The sequence below is a fragment of the Equus przewalskii genome, chromosome 2, assembly GCF_037783145.1.
Source record: "Equus przewalskii isolate Varuska chromosome 2, EquPr2, whole genome shotgun sequence".
Classification (NCBI taxonomy): Eukaryota; Metazoa; Chordata; class Mammalia; order Perissodactyla; family Equidae; genus Equus; species Equus przewalskii.
Window position 1 is genome coordinate 98,444,410 of NC_091832.1, and position 16,917 is coordinate 98,461,326.

Here is a 16,917-nt window from a genome sequence, read left to right on the forward strand (position 1 = left end):
CTCATTATTGTGGGGTTTCTTTATTTTGAGCACTGTCTCACTTTCTGGCTCATCTTATATATTCCCTTTCCCAGCCCTAGAATCAGCCATTTCCCAAGAAATTCTGATTCCTTTTAACGGAAAATGAATTAGAAAACAATACTGGGCTCAAGAGCTAGCTGCTATAGAGATGACTTTGTTTCTAGACCCTCTCTGCTGAGAGAGCGAGACAACGTACATGTCTATATTAACCCAGGTATGGATACACACCCATAAGTATTTCTTCATGTGTACATTTATATGCATATTAAGTTAAACACAAGTTTGTACCGATGTCTTCATCTGTAAGCCTGTACCACATGGATTATTCCAGCTTTCCTCTGTCTTGTTATTAGCCTCCCACTCCAACAGTGACAAACCTAGTCTGCTTCATATATCATATATTTCTTAAACTTTCAATCCCAGTATACATGTACAATGTTTTGAGAATGGTTAACTTTGCGGGAAACAACTTTATCAACAACAGGATAGTGTTTATGTACCCTCTACCTTAGTCTTACAATATCCACTCATTTCCAGCGTTGCTTAACTCAGCACTATTTTCTCCCACCCTCTTCAATTAGTCTATTTCATACATATGTAGTGTAATCAGATTCTTTTATCACAATTTTTATTCCATTTCTGGATATCCTGACTTCCTGAAGGATTTTAATAAAAATTTGCATACACTGAGGTGACTTTTTGTGTTGTAGAGTTCTGTGGATTTGACAGATGCATAGGGTCGCGTACAGCAATCATACAGAGCACTTTGACCACCATAAAACACGCCCTGTGCTTCCCCTTCTACCCTCCCAAACTCCTGGCAATCACAGATCAACTTATCATCTCTATAGTTTTGCCTTTTCAAAATGTCATATAAATGGAATTACATAGTATGTAGCCTTTTTCAGACTGTCTTCTTTAATTCACCAATATGCAATTAAGATTCATCCATTTCTTTGCACAGCTCTGCAGCTCATTTCTTCTTATTGCTAAGGAATATTTCGTCAAATGGATGTACCACAGTTTGTTTATCCAATCACCTACTGAAGGACATCTTTGTTTGACTGAGTTTCTCACAATTATGAATAAATGTGTTAGCATTCATGTACAAGTTTTTTTGTTTGCACATCAGTTGGGTATACCTAGGAATGTAATTGCAGGATTGTATGGTAGGGTAATATTTAGCTGTGAAAGAAACTGCCAAATGGCTTCTAACGTGGTTTTCACAATTCATTTCCTCATCAGTAATGAATGCATCTCTTTTTGCTACACATCCTCATCGGTAATTGAAATTGTCAGGGGTTTCTTGAGGGAGGGAGTGGATATTAGGCATTTTAATAGAGATGTAGTGGTATCTCATAGCTGTTTTAATTTGCATTTGCCCAACGGCAAATGATGAACGCTTTTTCATATGATGTTTATTTGCCATTTATATATTTTCTTGGTGAAGTTTCTGTTGGATTCATTGCTCAATTTTTTATTGGATCGTTTTCTTGTATTTGAGTTTGAAGTGTTTGTATATTTTTGCATACAACTTCTTTCTCAGATATATTATTTTAAAATATTTTCTACCAGTTTGTGATACATGTTTTCATTCTCTTAACAGTCCTTGTGTCAGAGCAAGGATTTAACTTTAGTAAATTCCAACTTAAGAAGTATTTTTATTTGTAGATTTATTGTGGTATTAAATCTAAAGACTCATCCCAAAGCCAAGATTGTAGAGGTGTCTATTTTTTTTTCAGTAGTTTTACAGTTTTGCATTTTACATTTGGATCCCAACTATAAATTAACTTTCCTGTAGGGTGTATCAGACTCATTTGTTGAAAAAAAATCTTTTTTCCACACCCAGCTAGAAGTTTATCAGTTTTCAAAGTCAGTGATTTGTATTCTAATTATTATGATTATTATTTGCTTTCTTTAGGATAAATTCTTCTTCTGTCTCTAATTTCCTAAGACAGAATCTTAGATTTTTGTTTTTCTTTTTTGTTAATGTGTACGTTTAATACCCTAAATTGACATCTAAGCACTACTTCAGCTTAATCCAAAATATTTTGTAACTTGTGTTTTCATTTAGTTCAAAATATTTATTATTTATCTTGAAACTTACTCTTTGACCTATGGATTATTTAACAGTGTGCTATTCAAATTTTTGAATATTTGGTGATTTTTCATTTTTCTATCATCAATTTCTAGTTTAATTATATCATAGCTCGAGAACATAGTTTGTATGATTTCTATTATTTTAAATCTGTTCATATATATTATGTGACCCAGACTATGGTCAATCTTTAACAATTTACCGTGTGAGTTTGAGGAAAATGTGTTTCTACTATTGTTAGATGGAGTATTCTAGAAACATAAATTAGTTTAAGTTGTTTGATAAGTCTACTCAAGTCACGTCTAATTTTACTAATTTTCTACCTGCTTGACCTGTCAATTACTGAAAGAGGTTTTAAAGTCTCAAATTACAATATTAGATTTGTCTGTCTTCCTTTTATTTTACCAGTTTTTGCCTCATGTATCTTGATGCTTGGTTGTCAGGTGCACATAAGTTTCGGATTGCTATGTTCCCTGTAGGACTGACCCCTTTTATCATTATGTAATGCCCCTCCTTATCTCTGGCAGTCTTTCTTGTTCTGAAGTCTGTTTTTCTTGACGTTCATATCTGTTTTAGCTTTCTTTGATTAGTGTTAACAAGGTATATTTTTTTCTATTCCTTTACTTTTAACCCATTTACATCTTTATATTTAGAATGAGTTTCTTGTAGACAAGACAAAAGATGGTTGAGTATTGTTTTTTTAATTCATTCTAACATTCTCTGCTTTTTTTTTTTTTAGGAAGATTAGCTCTGAGCTAACTGCCGCCAATCTTCCCCTTTTTGCTGAGGAAGACTGGCCCTGAGCTAACATCCATGCCCATCTTCCTCTACTTTATATGTGGGACTCCTACCACAGCATGACTTGCCAAGTGGTGCCATGTCTGTACCCGGGATCCAAAATGGCAAACCCTGGGCCACTAAGCTGAATGTGTGCACTTAACTGCTGCCCCACCGGGCCAGCCCCTCTCTGCATTTTAATTGGTGCTTCTAGACAATTCACATTTTAAGTGATTATTGATATAGTTGGATTAATGTCTACCATCTATGTAACTATTTTGTATTTATTTATTTCTCCCTCCTCCCTCTTTTTTGTCACCTTTTGTTTAAATTGGATATTTTATATAATTCCATTTTTTCTCCCCCCTTAATCTATTCAATTTTAAATATTTCATTTTACTTAATTTTAAAAATCTTTTTTTACAATTCATGTCATGAAGCCAAGTGTTCAGAGTGGTAAAGAGACTTCCATTTTGACCCTCTGTACCACATAAAATGAGGATATTTTTAAGTAGTTACTTACATTCTCTGGGCCTTATTTATTTGAAAGACAGCATTATCATAGTTTTTTTGAAGAACTGTTGAGCGGTACAAATATAAAAAGTGAATGACACATTCCTGACACTTAGTAGGAATGAAAAATCATCGTTATTATTGAGAATCTTCACTAGAATATATAATTTTTAATATTGCAGGGAGATAGGTTTCTTAGAAGTTTATGTAGGGAATATACTGACAATGCATTCCTGTTTCAGTTAAAGTAAGTTACATTTTTTTCTCAGATACAATCTAGTAAAATTAAAAAATTAAAAATACTACTTCAGTGGTCAATGTCAGTAAACACATAGAAAAACTGCTGGAAAACAGTGTTCAAATAAAGAGAGAGAAGACTTCAGTATTGTTCACACAGAATGCCATTCCAGCAGATAAAGCAAACTGACAAAACACATATTTATTTGAATACAACTGGTAAATTTATGTACATCAAACAAAGATATTGAAGTTGCTGAAAGGATGCCAAAACGCCAGGAGACTCTACGCATACCTCAGGACATTCTCTAAGGAAAATATAGCATGAGTAACTCAGAAAAAAGACAGGAGAATTATAATATCTGAAGGGATGAAATCAGAACTGAATGAGAACAGAACATCGTGTAGCTATACTTTCTAGCGGGATTTTTAACTGAGTGAAATGTAGTCCCAAATTAAATTTTTATATAATTATAATTTTTAAAAGTTAGTGGTAATCCAAATGTAGTTCTCCTAAGGTTTTGATTCATAATTCTTAAAAAATTATATACTTATTTTTTCATAAAATACCATAATTAGAAACATATCGTTTACAGATTACTATACAATGCCAGATTACTTTCCTCAAATGACATCACCATAATCATCCTCATCATCTCTATCACTATCATCATCATCATAGATGTTTACATTAAGATCTGGTCACAAATTACGTAGAGTTTCCTGTAATTGCCACTTTATGGTCAAAAATGATTTGCTATCAGCAGTTTCGTATAGTTTAACCTAATACAAGCCGTAGGTATTGAATCTTCAACTGTATTATTTAATTTTGTCCTAATATCATACAGAAGAAAACCGAGAGGTTAACAAGTTTGTGATTGGCACAGAACACACAAACAGGGAGTGGTGAAGACAGGGCCTGTCTGACTGCAAAGTCTAACCACTGAGGGTGCTCCTAACCCGTGTACAACATGCCTGCCAGTCTGTTGTCTTAGGACCTAAGTTCTTTAAAATATCAGAATGATGTTTAAACATAGAAATCAGTTGAGAGAAGGTTTGTAGAGACAGGTGTATATATTCAGTTTTCAGCTCATTAGTTTTTGAGATCATATTCTCACCTTGTTTTCAAATATAAATTATAAAATGTCCACAATAAAAAGTTAAAAGCAATGAAATTTAAGAATTTCAGCACGTCCTTGGAAACTGTAAGAACATACAGTGAAAATGCAAATTTCTATGCATAACAATCTTAATTCTGATATGTCAGTAAAATCAAACTATAAAAAGCATACACATTGAAATTCTTCAAAGACATTTAATTCTTCCTCCTTGTGGTCATAAGTGAGCTAAAATAATCTTAGCTTTATATTCATTATACCTCTAAATAATTACTTAATATAGAATTAATGGTACTACATGGATATATGTGTCCCGAAATTTTTAGATGTAGCAACCTGTTTAAAAAAATTATCAGAAAGATATATTTAGATATCAATTACTTTTAAAAAGGTATCTTGATAACTAAACTATAATATCCATTATTGAAACCACTGGTTATATTTCTTTGAAGGCTGGAAATTTTTGCTTTAGTAATTATTGTAATAAAATCTAATTTTCCTAATACTCTTTATAGCAAATTTGAAGTAAAAATATTTGTATTAAAATCACAATAACAGTTATATTAATACTGTATAGCCATATGATTTCCCTACATTATCACATTGGTTTCTCAAGCGCTCAGATTTTGAGATATTCAATTTTAATAATTCTTATAAATAATACGTTTTAATAATATTTATAAAATGAGGAAGCTGATGATCAGGGACATTCCATGATTTTACAGTTAGTTTGTTTTAGCACCACTAATAACATTTTACGTGTTTTTGTTTCGAATTCAGGCTCTTTGTCTTAGAAATCCTGATGACTTCTTACAAAATCAATGAACAACAATCACTTATTGAATTTCTCCTAAGAATTAGACACTAGTAGATTCCACATTGGTTACAAAATGGGGAGGGGGGTGTAATCTCTAATTTAATTAGGAAAACAAAAGGGTGTACATGAAATGTTGAAAGAGTATCCACAAAAAGTCCAAGAATAATTGTAAAATAAAAATTACAGAAGGAAAATGCCTTAGCATTTGAAAATAATGTGAAATTCTATTGAATTGAGCTATGATTGCTATCCAAAATGTCTGAATGAAGCATTTTGTGTACTCTCTCTAAGCCTTAGATAGGATTACCTCCACAAAGTAACTTCCTGTGGAATTTTAAAATGTGATTCTGTTTTTTTAATAATTTGGAGACAGATACTGATTGTAAATTTACACATCTATTGGAAGAGGATAAAGAATGAAAACTGGCATATTGAGTACTTACCACGTGATCACAAATATAAAATGCTGCTAAAGATTTGTCCTACTTTCAACACTCTGTAATACTCTCTCCTGCTGCATAAAATCCAAAGTTGAACAATAGATCTCTATGCAAATAGCAGTAATAAACAACAGAGTCTGGCAAATTATGCGAGAGGCACACAGTATAGGGAATTCAGTACATGGACAGCTAGCATCTGAGCAAAGAGTTCAGAAGAGGCCTCTGTGGTTACTGGAACTAAAAAATTAGAATTGATTGGTGAGAGGATACTGTATTTCATAAACAGAAAAACACAGGAAGACACAGAGTTAAGCATCTTGTAAGATAACCTATGACTCGATTTTGGTAATTTTAAAATGCAAAAGTGAAAAACAGAAGCATATTGAATCGATGAGTTTTAGACTCTGAGATTTAACTGAGTGAATTAGAATTCACTAATTTTGATGAAAAATGTATAACAAAAAATTCATAAAGTTTTCCAAATAACTCACAGTGATATCTTCTGCACTTGAAAAAGATTACAAAAGAACTTTTTTTGTAGTTTATCATAAATACCCAAGAGCCCACACTTCGTTTTATGTCTGATTATGATAATATCTGCATGTATAATTCTCCGTTGACAGTAACAGATTGGTTTCAGAAAGCAAGAAATTAACAGCAAACAAAGAAAATACATTCAAATCCCTTGCCACTAAAATCAATAAACTGACCAATTTTAAAGCTGAGCTGTTTTATTATGTAGTAATGAAGTTTATTTAGATTTTTGGCAACCATATTATAGCTCAGGGATTTATCAACCACTCTAAAACAAGGGCATTTCCATACTTCTTTAACTAACCCAATTACTCTTCAGACAGAAATGCCTATTTTTTTTCCTTTGAATATTTAGTTTCTGAAATCTTAAGTCTGTTCACTCCTCTCAGTTTTACTCAATAATTAGGCCTTTTATTTTAATGTTTGATAACAGAAAAACACTGGCATAATTTTTTTCTACTATGCGTTTTCTTAAGAAAAACCAGTGTCATTAAATTTCTGATTTCAGTTCTATTAAATCAGCTCAACTAAATTTCAATTTATTAGCATCACAAGAACAAATTACTGCCAAGAGCTTGAAATCGGAGAAAATGATTTGATGGTTTAAAACAAAACCAAAGGTTTCAATCTCTGCTTATATTGTAAAAATATCATATATATTTGATATCCTATTCTGTCATGATTTTCTGGTGGATAATTAGGGGTTTATGATACAAAATCTAAAATTACTTTTAAGGCTATATTATCAAAAGATAAATTTAATCATTCAAGCAGAATCACTAAATATGGATGTATTGCTTAGCATTAAACATGTATGTAAGTATTAAGTAGGTAGCTAAGTATGAATGTTGAATAATGACGTTTTAATAAACTATGGACAACACCTGCCACGGTGGTCCCTTAAGATTAGTACCATATAGCCTAGGTGTGTAGTAGGCTATACCATCTAGATTTGTGTAAGCACATTCTACGATGTTCCACAATGACAAAATCACCTAACCTCGCATTTCTCAGCACATACTCCCTCTGTTATGTGCTGTGCGACCGTAGCTATGCATAGAGGATATGCTTTCTATTGTTTAAATCTTTGCTGACACTGTTTATTATCATATACCTGGAAAGATGAAAAGGTAATCCAATCTAGTCAACCATGCCAATAGCCCATAATTAACCCCCGTCTCTCCTTTTTCATTGTCATTGCCCTGATTTAAACACTGAGCAACTCATAGCATTGCTGTTGTTATGGATTTTAATTTTTATCTGTATTTTTTTAAATCTTTTCCACCAGAATTTTGCGTTGCCACCTAAAATGGAGTCTGGAGGCCAACCTCTAACAATTTTGACCAAACAAGAAACCCTGTTATCAAGCACTCAGGGAATCTGCTATGATCTTGACACATGTCAGATCTTATTGATTTCTAATTATAATCCTGTGGCTTAAAATCAACATTACCTCCATTGTCTCAATAAGGAAATAAGGGCTCACAGACATTATGCAACCTGTCTAAAAGAAATTGGCAACTAAGCCAGAGATAAAACATATAAACATTTAACTATATATATGATATATAGAATATATAATTTTACATGTCGATTATACCTTAATAAAAAATCAATTCAAAAAGACAATCATCTTCAGTATAAATCAATACATATAATTAAAAGTAATTAAATAGCATTTCTTCATCATCAGATTGATGAGAGTAAAAGTTTTAAAATCTTATTTTGGTGAACATGTGGAAAAATGAGGATTCTCATTTATTATGTAGTGGAAATGGAAATCAGTACAACTTTTTGGAAGGAGGATTTGAAAATTCTCATAAAAATAGAAAAAATATTTATATCCGTTTCCCCAGAAGTTTCACTTCTAGAAATATTTCTTCTAATATATTCACAAAAGTAAATTACGTGTATTTATGCCCAATTGACAATTGCCAATTTTATAAAAGGAGAAAATAATTTTACATTTTGAAGTAGATACTTAAATACGATATTATTTTAAAATTTTTTAAAAGGAAACAGCAGATATACAGTGTGCTTCTATAAATCTAAAAACAAGAGGTTATATTTAAGAGACAAAGTAAAATGAAAGCATATGTTTCCAATGAAAGGAACTTTCTATTTTTATTCAATAACATATGCTTCATATTGTTTGGATTTTACAAGAAGTGTGCATTCTTATTACTTTGCAAATAATTATAGAAATGAATATATCATAAAGTAATAGAAATAAATATATGACCTTAAATTAGATCATATGATATATATATAGCTAATTATGATATCACACATTGAGGTAACATGAATAACCTAGAAGAAATACTCAATAAGATGGAATAAGAAGTTCTCATATATATACACATATACATATACGTATGTACACACACATATATACACACAAATGCATTTTTATATGTATATGTATGTGTGTGTAGCTATACATTCCTATTTGTATATAACGTGTGTGTGTGTATTCTTAAAGCTTGAACTTCTAAGACACAAGAGGGTCTAGAATTGCAATGAATTGAGTAATTCAGTAAATGACACATTGGTGCCTAAGAGAATGACATTTTTTCAGATGGATAAGCATTTTTATTACTAGTTGATAGTTTAATCTAGGTCATCACAGAATGAGGTCAATTAATATAATTACTTTATATTTATCCATCGCCACTTCTACCAAGAGCATAAGATGCTTTATAAACTATAATTACCCAAATATACACTCATGTTGATCACAGAATTATAAGTCAAGTGAAACTTCATTCAAAGTTAACATGGAATGACAACCACCTGCAATTTCAAAATTAAAATAAAATAAAAACACAACTCTTGGGTACCAAACAATCTACTGATATCTACAGTAAATTTGGTGCCCGTAGTTAATTAATTTTTAAAATTCTTATAAAAGCTGTAGATTAAAATATAGTTTACCTGTAGCATCAATTAATATGAAATTAATTAGGAATATATGAAGTTCTGTTCAAAGAATTAAAACTATTTACATAATTGATTGTATCTTATTCCTTTACTTGGCTTTAACACACAAGCTTCCATTTCCTCCAAATGATGGTTTCAATTATTTCATATTTGAATATGATAAACTTTACTGTCAAAATTATGCAATATAATTTTATTACTTATTTGTTTCTGTATAACTATTTTAGTATAATCTCACAGCAATTATAATTTTTATCAAATGGTATATCTTATTTGCAATTTCAAGTAAGATAAAAGAAAGAAAGAATAAACTCTAGTGAGTTTATTCAAGAGAATAGTAATTTTTTAAGAAAAGGAGAATATATATATGGTTATCTTCAATTCTTCCTGGATTCAAGTTGCCGTATAGTGTCATTTCCTAAATTCAATTTATTGGACAATTCATTTCCTCTCCTCCTTCCTTGTACAGTTTTGCATGTCTCTATTTTATAGGCCCAACAAATGTATGGATACTGTTTTTTGCAATATTTTATTAAGTTGGTTAAGAGAAGAAAAGAGCATAAAAGTTTAATTGTACTCTATTTTATAACTACCTACACAAATATACAGTCTTTCATAACTGTTTTAGATAAATATCTTCTTGCTCTAATTTAAATTTTTAAATAATCTTACATAAAACCATGAAATTTCAACTCTCAAATATATTAGGTGATAATTTAAATACTAATTTGATACCTTACAATATAAAACTTTGGAGATCTATACTTAATGTTGTTTTTGAGGAAGATTAGCCCTGAGCTAACATCTGCTGCCAATCCTCCTCTTTTTGCTGAGGAAGACTGGCCCTGAGCTAACATCCATGCCCATCTTCCTCTACTTTATATGTGGACGCCTACCACAGCATGGCTTGCTGAGCGGTGCCATGTCCTCACCCAGGATCCAAACTGGTGAACCCCGGGCTGCAGAAGCGGAGCATTCGAACTTAACCGCTGCACCACCAGGCCGGCCCCTATACTTAGTTTTTAATAATTCAGAAAATCACCACCCCATGTCACTAATTTAAATTAAATTTGTTTTTTTAAGTGCTTTAGGTACACATTTAAGTGTTGAATATAAATTCTAAACGTCTTTTCCAGCTTTATCACATAGTGTATTTAACTGTAAATACAGAATCAAAGTTTTGATTTGCCAACTCTACCTAAAAAACCAAACATTTTGCATATATTTTATAATAATGTTCACTTTCCCAATCCCAAATTGAATTTTACCTTGTTTTGATTCTGAGAATTTTGAGCCAGACACGACTGATTCCTCTGGATACAAATAAGTACCACTTTCAATGGCACGTGAGCTTAAAATCTTGCCACCAGGCTCACAGTTCTACAAACATTTGGAGTTTGACAGCAACCTGTTTAAGTGCTGGTGGGGTTTGCAAAATTCAAGGAGCTGTGACAGTCAGACGGAAAGCATTTCCCGTGAACTGCTGGGGGAAAATTGGGCAGTTTCACACACCTCAAATATAGATATGAATTGTAAGTCTCTGGTCACAGGCAGTATTATTCAGTTGCAAAATTTCTTTCATTTTTCACTTGCAAGAGCTGGTTTCTCCAGTTGTTTGTGTTTTCATTTTGTTATTATGAACTAATAAATTCCTTTTTAATGAAATGTGCATACTCTGACTAATAAATTTTAATACAACCAATAACACTTTTAAAATTGTATGTAAACTTGTAAATGTGTTTCTTTTGCTGAAGCGTAGGAAAAATATTGTTTTCCTTTCCATTTTCAATTTTCGGTAAAACGCTGAGATTCAGCCCTGAAATAAACGGCGTGTATTATCGCTTATCTCTTCAAATCTGCTCTGCAGCGTGCCCGCACATGCAGAATGTGTTTTCCAAGGCACTCTTCAATGCATGAAGCAATGGGAAAGTGCTCTTTAGAAATCTTCTTTATGTTTTCTCTAAAGAAAGCAATTTATAGCATTTCAATTTTAAATGTTTGATAGTGGCATAATTGTGTCCTCCTGATTACAGTAAAAACTATTAATAAATAAGTTCTCCTTAAAAAAGAAAAGCTGACAAAAAGCCATTTATTTTACCTGAGTCTGATGATTATTTTTTCTACTCCCCAGAGATACAAATACACTTATCTTGTAGTTCTAGGGCAAAATCTTGGTGTACTGCCACTCAGAATCTATATTATGAAGATGCTTGTAGTTTTTAAGGAGTTCCTTATAGCTGAATCTGAAATAAAATTGTCTAACAGCGTTTGAATGACTTCAAAATTCCTTTTGTAAAAAAATAACTAAAATAGTGAAGGTGATAGACTGAGCAACCAGCCTGAAATGGCAGTGATTTGTACTCCATGAAAGCTGAAAATTTCTAAAGGATTTTAAATATATATTGACACAGTATATAATCATGTGAACATGGCTGAGACCCAGAGGCAATTATCGATAATAAATACGTTGGTAGATCCCAAGTTTAGCAAAATCATCTAAAGACACAAACAGTAATTTTTAGCCAAATATAGTGAACGCTGCGGTGGTTGTTTGTCATCTGTCTTCAGTCAATAGAATTAGTGAAAGAGGGACTACAAACTCTGACAAAAGGGAAGCAAACCAATGAGTTCCATTACTTCACACTTTGTCTTGAAGACTGTCGCTAACTCTTAACTCAGAAGAATGGACTCAAAGAAGAAAGAGAAAGTCTCCTGGTGCTGGAAACAGTAAGTGAGGTTGGTGCTGGCAGCGGCCCATATGGCTAGTACTTAGGCAGCAAAACCCTAGAAAAGAGATAACAGTGAAGAACTGAGCCTCAAAATCTGCATGCCGTTTTCCTCGGATTTTTTTCCTGAATTCTAAGCTGTATGTGTTGAATGGGGCAAGGTTCTCAGGTAAACGTCGGACAGAAGTAACCAAGATCCTAAATATTTGAGCAGGTATTTTAGCTGTTGGATTGTATAGGAAGACAGGGCTTGGAATTCTGGGCCATCCAACGAGGAAGGCCTCTGGTAAATACTCTAAGGTTTTGTTTACTCTGATCCTACACATAAGAAGACCTCCATTACAGAAAAGCTACAAGAAATTCTTCAAGATGAGTGAATATGATACTAGATAAAATCTCAAATCTGCAAGTAAAAATGAAGAACACCAGGGCCCAGCCCCATGGCGGAGCGGTTAAAGTTCCCTGTCCTCCGCTTTGACAGCCCGTGTTCACAGGTTCAGATCGTGGGTGCAAATCTGCTCCAGTCACCAGCCTCACTGTAGCGGTGTCCCACATCCAAAAAAAAATATAAGAAGATTGGGACAGATGTTAGTTCAGGGCCAATCTTCTTCACACACACACACACGCACAAAAATTGTTGCAGTAGGCTAAATAATGACACACAACAATATCCATGTTTTAATCCCTAGAAACTGTGAATGTTAGTTAATATGGCAAAAGAGACTTTTCAGTTGTTCAATAATTTTGAGATGAGAGGATTATCCTGGATTATTCTTCTGGCCGCTTGAGGTAATCACAGTTGCCCTTTTAAGAAGAAGGCAGAGGGAGATTTGATGACAGAAGAGGAAAAGGCCGTGTGGTGATACAAGGGAGAAAACCTAACATTATGTGAGGCCAGGGCCATGGAATGAGGACAACTCCGAGAAGTTGGAAAAGAGAAGGGACAGATTCTTCCTTGAAGACTCCAGAAGAAACCAGACCTTCCGGCACCTTTGTTTCAGCCCTAGCTGACTCGTTTTGGACTTCTGCCCTCCGTAACTGTACTAGAATAAATTTGTGCTGTTTGAAGCCATCAAGTTTGTGGGGCTGTGCTATAACAGCCATAGGAAACTAAGACAGTTTTATTTAAAGCAATAAAACCCACTATATTCTGTTAAAAGGAAAGCATTTTAAATATGAGAATATAGTTAGACTTTCAATAAAAAATAAACATGAAATCACTAAACAAACAAAACAACAGAATTCAAGTTAAAGAATATTCCCAGAAACAAAGAAAATCATCCCAATCAAAACAGTCAAAGCGTTAAGAAGAAAAACGTCTAAATGCATTTAATAACAGATTTGAAATACATAAAGCTAAAATTGACACAACAAAGAAAACTTAGTATTAGGCAAAGATTTACTTAATTTGATAGAAAAAGAACAAACAGAATGAAAGATTGATATATTGAAGTTCATTAAAATTAAGAACTGATGATCATCAAAAGATATTAAGAGAGTTAAAAATGTAATCTACAGAAAGGGAAAAAAAGTGCTCCTGTTTGGAATATACTTTTTAAAAAGTATTCCCACAAATTAACAATAAAAAGAAAACATCAACCTGGGCACCCTGAATGAACAGAAGCATGGCAAAAGTGTAGCCAAATGGGCACGAAACATACGTAAAGATGGTCAAACATCATTAGTCTTCAAGGAAATGCAAATTAAAAACTGTAGTGAAGTATCACAAAATAGAGTCTTAAAATTAAAAAGTCCCCCACAGTAAGTGCTGATGGTAAGAATGTGGGCCATTTGGAATTCACACACATTGCTGATGAGAGTGTTAAAAGATCCAGCCCTTTGGAAATCTGTTCGATCCTGTTTATTGAGATGAACATAAGATTACACTATAGACCAACGCTGCTTCTTCTAGATGTATGCCTAAGAAAAAACGAGTGTGCATAAACACCAAAAGATTTCACAGCATTTCGCAGCACTGTTTGTCCATATAGGTTCCAAGATGGAAATAACCAAAAGTACATCAACTGGGGAATGAATTATAAACAAAGCTGTATATTCCTACAATAAGATGCTACACAAAAAGGAAAATGAAAAAACAAGAAGTCATACAAGATGGATGCATTTTACATGTTTAATACTGGATGAAAAAAAAGCCAACACAAAAAAACAGTACATACTCTTTACATGAGGTTCAAGAACAGGCCAAACCTGAAGGTATGATGTTAGACGTCAGAAAAATGGTTATGTTTTGTGGTTACGAAGAGGTGCACAGAAGCCTTTTCTTGTGCTGGAAATATACCATATCTCAATCTCAATAGTAGTTACATGAATGTAGGAAAAATTCAACACACTGTGTCCTTAATATTCTTGAAATTTACATTCATTTTATATAAAATTTTATTATAAATCGGCTTTGCCCCACCAATCTAAAACAACATGCTTGATATGATTTGCATATTGCTTTCTAAAGTCAAAATATTACAGTTCTAATCTGTTCTCTTTAGTTTTTATTTCACAAACACTTAAATTACTAGAGGACCTGACAATTGTTGTTTTCTCCTAATCACAAGAGGTTTGACTCTTTCACATGAATTTAGCACGCGTGCCTTGCATTGGTGATTTATGTTCTTGTCATACTCCTTCCTAAATTTCTTAAACTGCAAACTTCTTTAAAGAACGGACTTAGGGCTGTGGTGTCTGGAGGACGGGCCAGGGTGGGTGGAGCCCTCTTCCTCATGGACGCACAGGCCCTGACAGCAGATGCCCTGGGGAAATGTGAAAGAGGGCATAGGGTTTCTAGAAATTGTTACATTCTTTCAAAGATTAACTCATTTAATCCACCTAATAACCTTACAGGGCACGCAAGACCATTACTCCGGTTACATGTGGGAAAACTAAGATACAAGAAGGTTAGGTCAGATCTCTAGGAAGTGGCATGGTCAGAATTTAAATGGCTACACTTCGGTGCTGGAGTCTGTGCCCTTAACAACTACACACTTTTCCCTTTCTCAATCTCTGCTTCTCTTTCTCCATACTCATTTTTTTTCTCACTTTTAGTGTTTACCCAATATTCTATTGCATTATTGTCAAAGGGCGACTACTTACTATAATTTTAAGTAAAATTTAAGGAAAAGATCTCCATATTTGCCCTCAACTTTTTCAACTGGTACATTGTGTAAAAATGCCCAGCTACATAAAAATTCAGATAAAATTCATACTTATTATTAATAATATCAGTGGCAATAATAGTTGATATCAGTGGCAATAATAGTTGAGATATTGCATAATGTAGTGGAAATAGTTTATTTTAAAAAGTCTGTACCCTCTTTCTATGTATTCTTTTGTTACAAATATTACAACTAAAGTTACTAAACATCTTTGATCATTCCTTTCTATGTTTTTGTTTGTATTAGTTATGCCCATCCTATGTGACTCACAGATTTATTATATTCACATGATTTAATGTACATGAAAGCAGTTTGCCGATCATGATTGTGGTATGGAATAAAGCTACTTATTAGTAACGCTCTTATATTAAAGGTGCTAAATTATAGTAATCCTGATTATGAACGGAGAGGATATTGTCTTTTTAAATCACCATTTCTCCTCCACCATCCACTTCAAAACCACTGAAAGGAGTTGAGACTAGATTTGACAGATGATGCTGGAGCTAAAGAGGAAACCCTTACCACGTCACAGCTCAGGCGGACATTCAGTCCAGCTGTGCAGGGCTGGGCCCCTGATGTACGGTCAAATTCTGTGCTTTTAACTCTCAAATCCTTAGTAAGTCATATTATTGTTAAATATTTTACAAGTTTTTCTGTCTCAACCACAGATACCTAAGTTTTCTAAAGACGGAATATCTCCGTTTGGGAGATCCATGCTTAGTTAACATTTTTTATTCTTTATGCAAAATTAATTAGTAAGAAGTTTATGAAAATAGGAAATTGTCAAACTCCTTAGGGGTGGAGGTTGGCAGAGAAATGAGAAGTGAAGAACTCAAAACTGCCTTCAATTGTGCATATGTAAGTTTTTATTAGTCATATTATTCTGATAGTTATCCACGAGGTTCAAATGCCTAGCCACTGGAGACAATCGTAAATACACAATACAGCAAAAATTTTCACATAATGAGCATAAATATCCTTTCATAGAGAAAATCATAATTTAGTCTGCTCTAATCAAGTCTCCATTGTTGCATGAAGAATACTAAGCAGCTGAATATGAGAAATGCTGTTGAAAGAAAACCAGAGAGAAATTATTTTCAAATGTTTTTCAAAAAACATTTTGATCCCTTGTTATTCAGCTAAAAGTAATTATAAGTTATAATTTATAATTAGGACAGAGTCTATATTCTTGCTAATACAATTCTAAAATGAATTATAGTAACTAGAAATGTATCTTCTTTATAAACAGACAAATCTCAACAAGATTTTAGTTTGTCTTGAGTGAATTTATAACTCTGAACTTCCAAATGTATTACTAAGAATTGATACGTACTTTTAAAATTTAGATGTTTTAATATTAACTTCTCATTCATACAAAACTAAATATGGATATTTAATCCGAAGTATACTTTTTTCTAAAACAGAACAGGCATTCTAATCATATTTCTTATTTTAAAATGTCTAGTCTCCTATGTTTAAAGGAACAGTCGAAACAATCTGAATAGCATTTGAAAAGGAGAAAGGACATT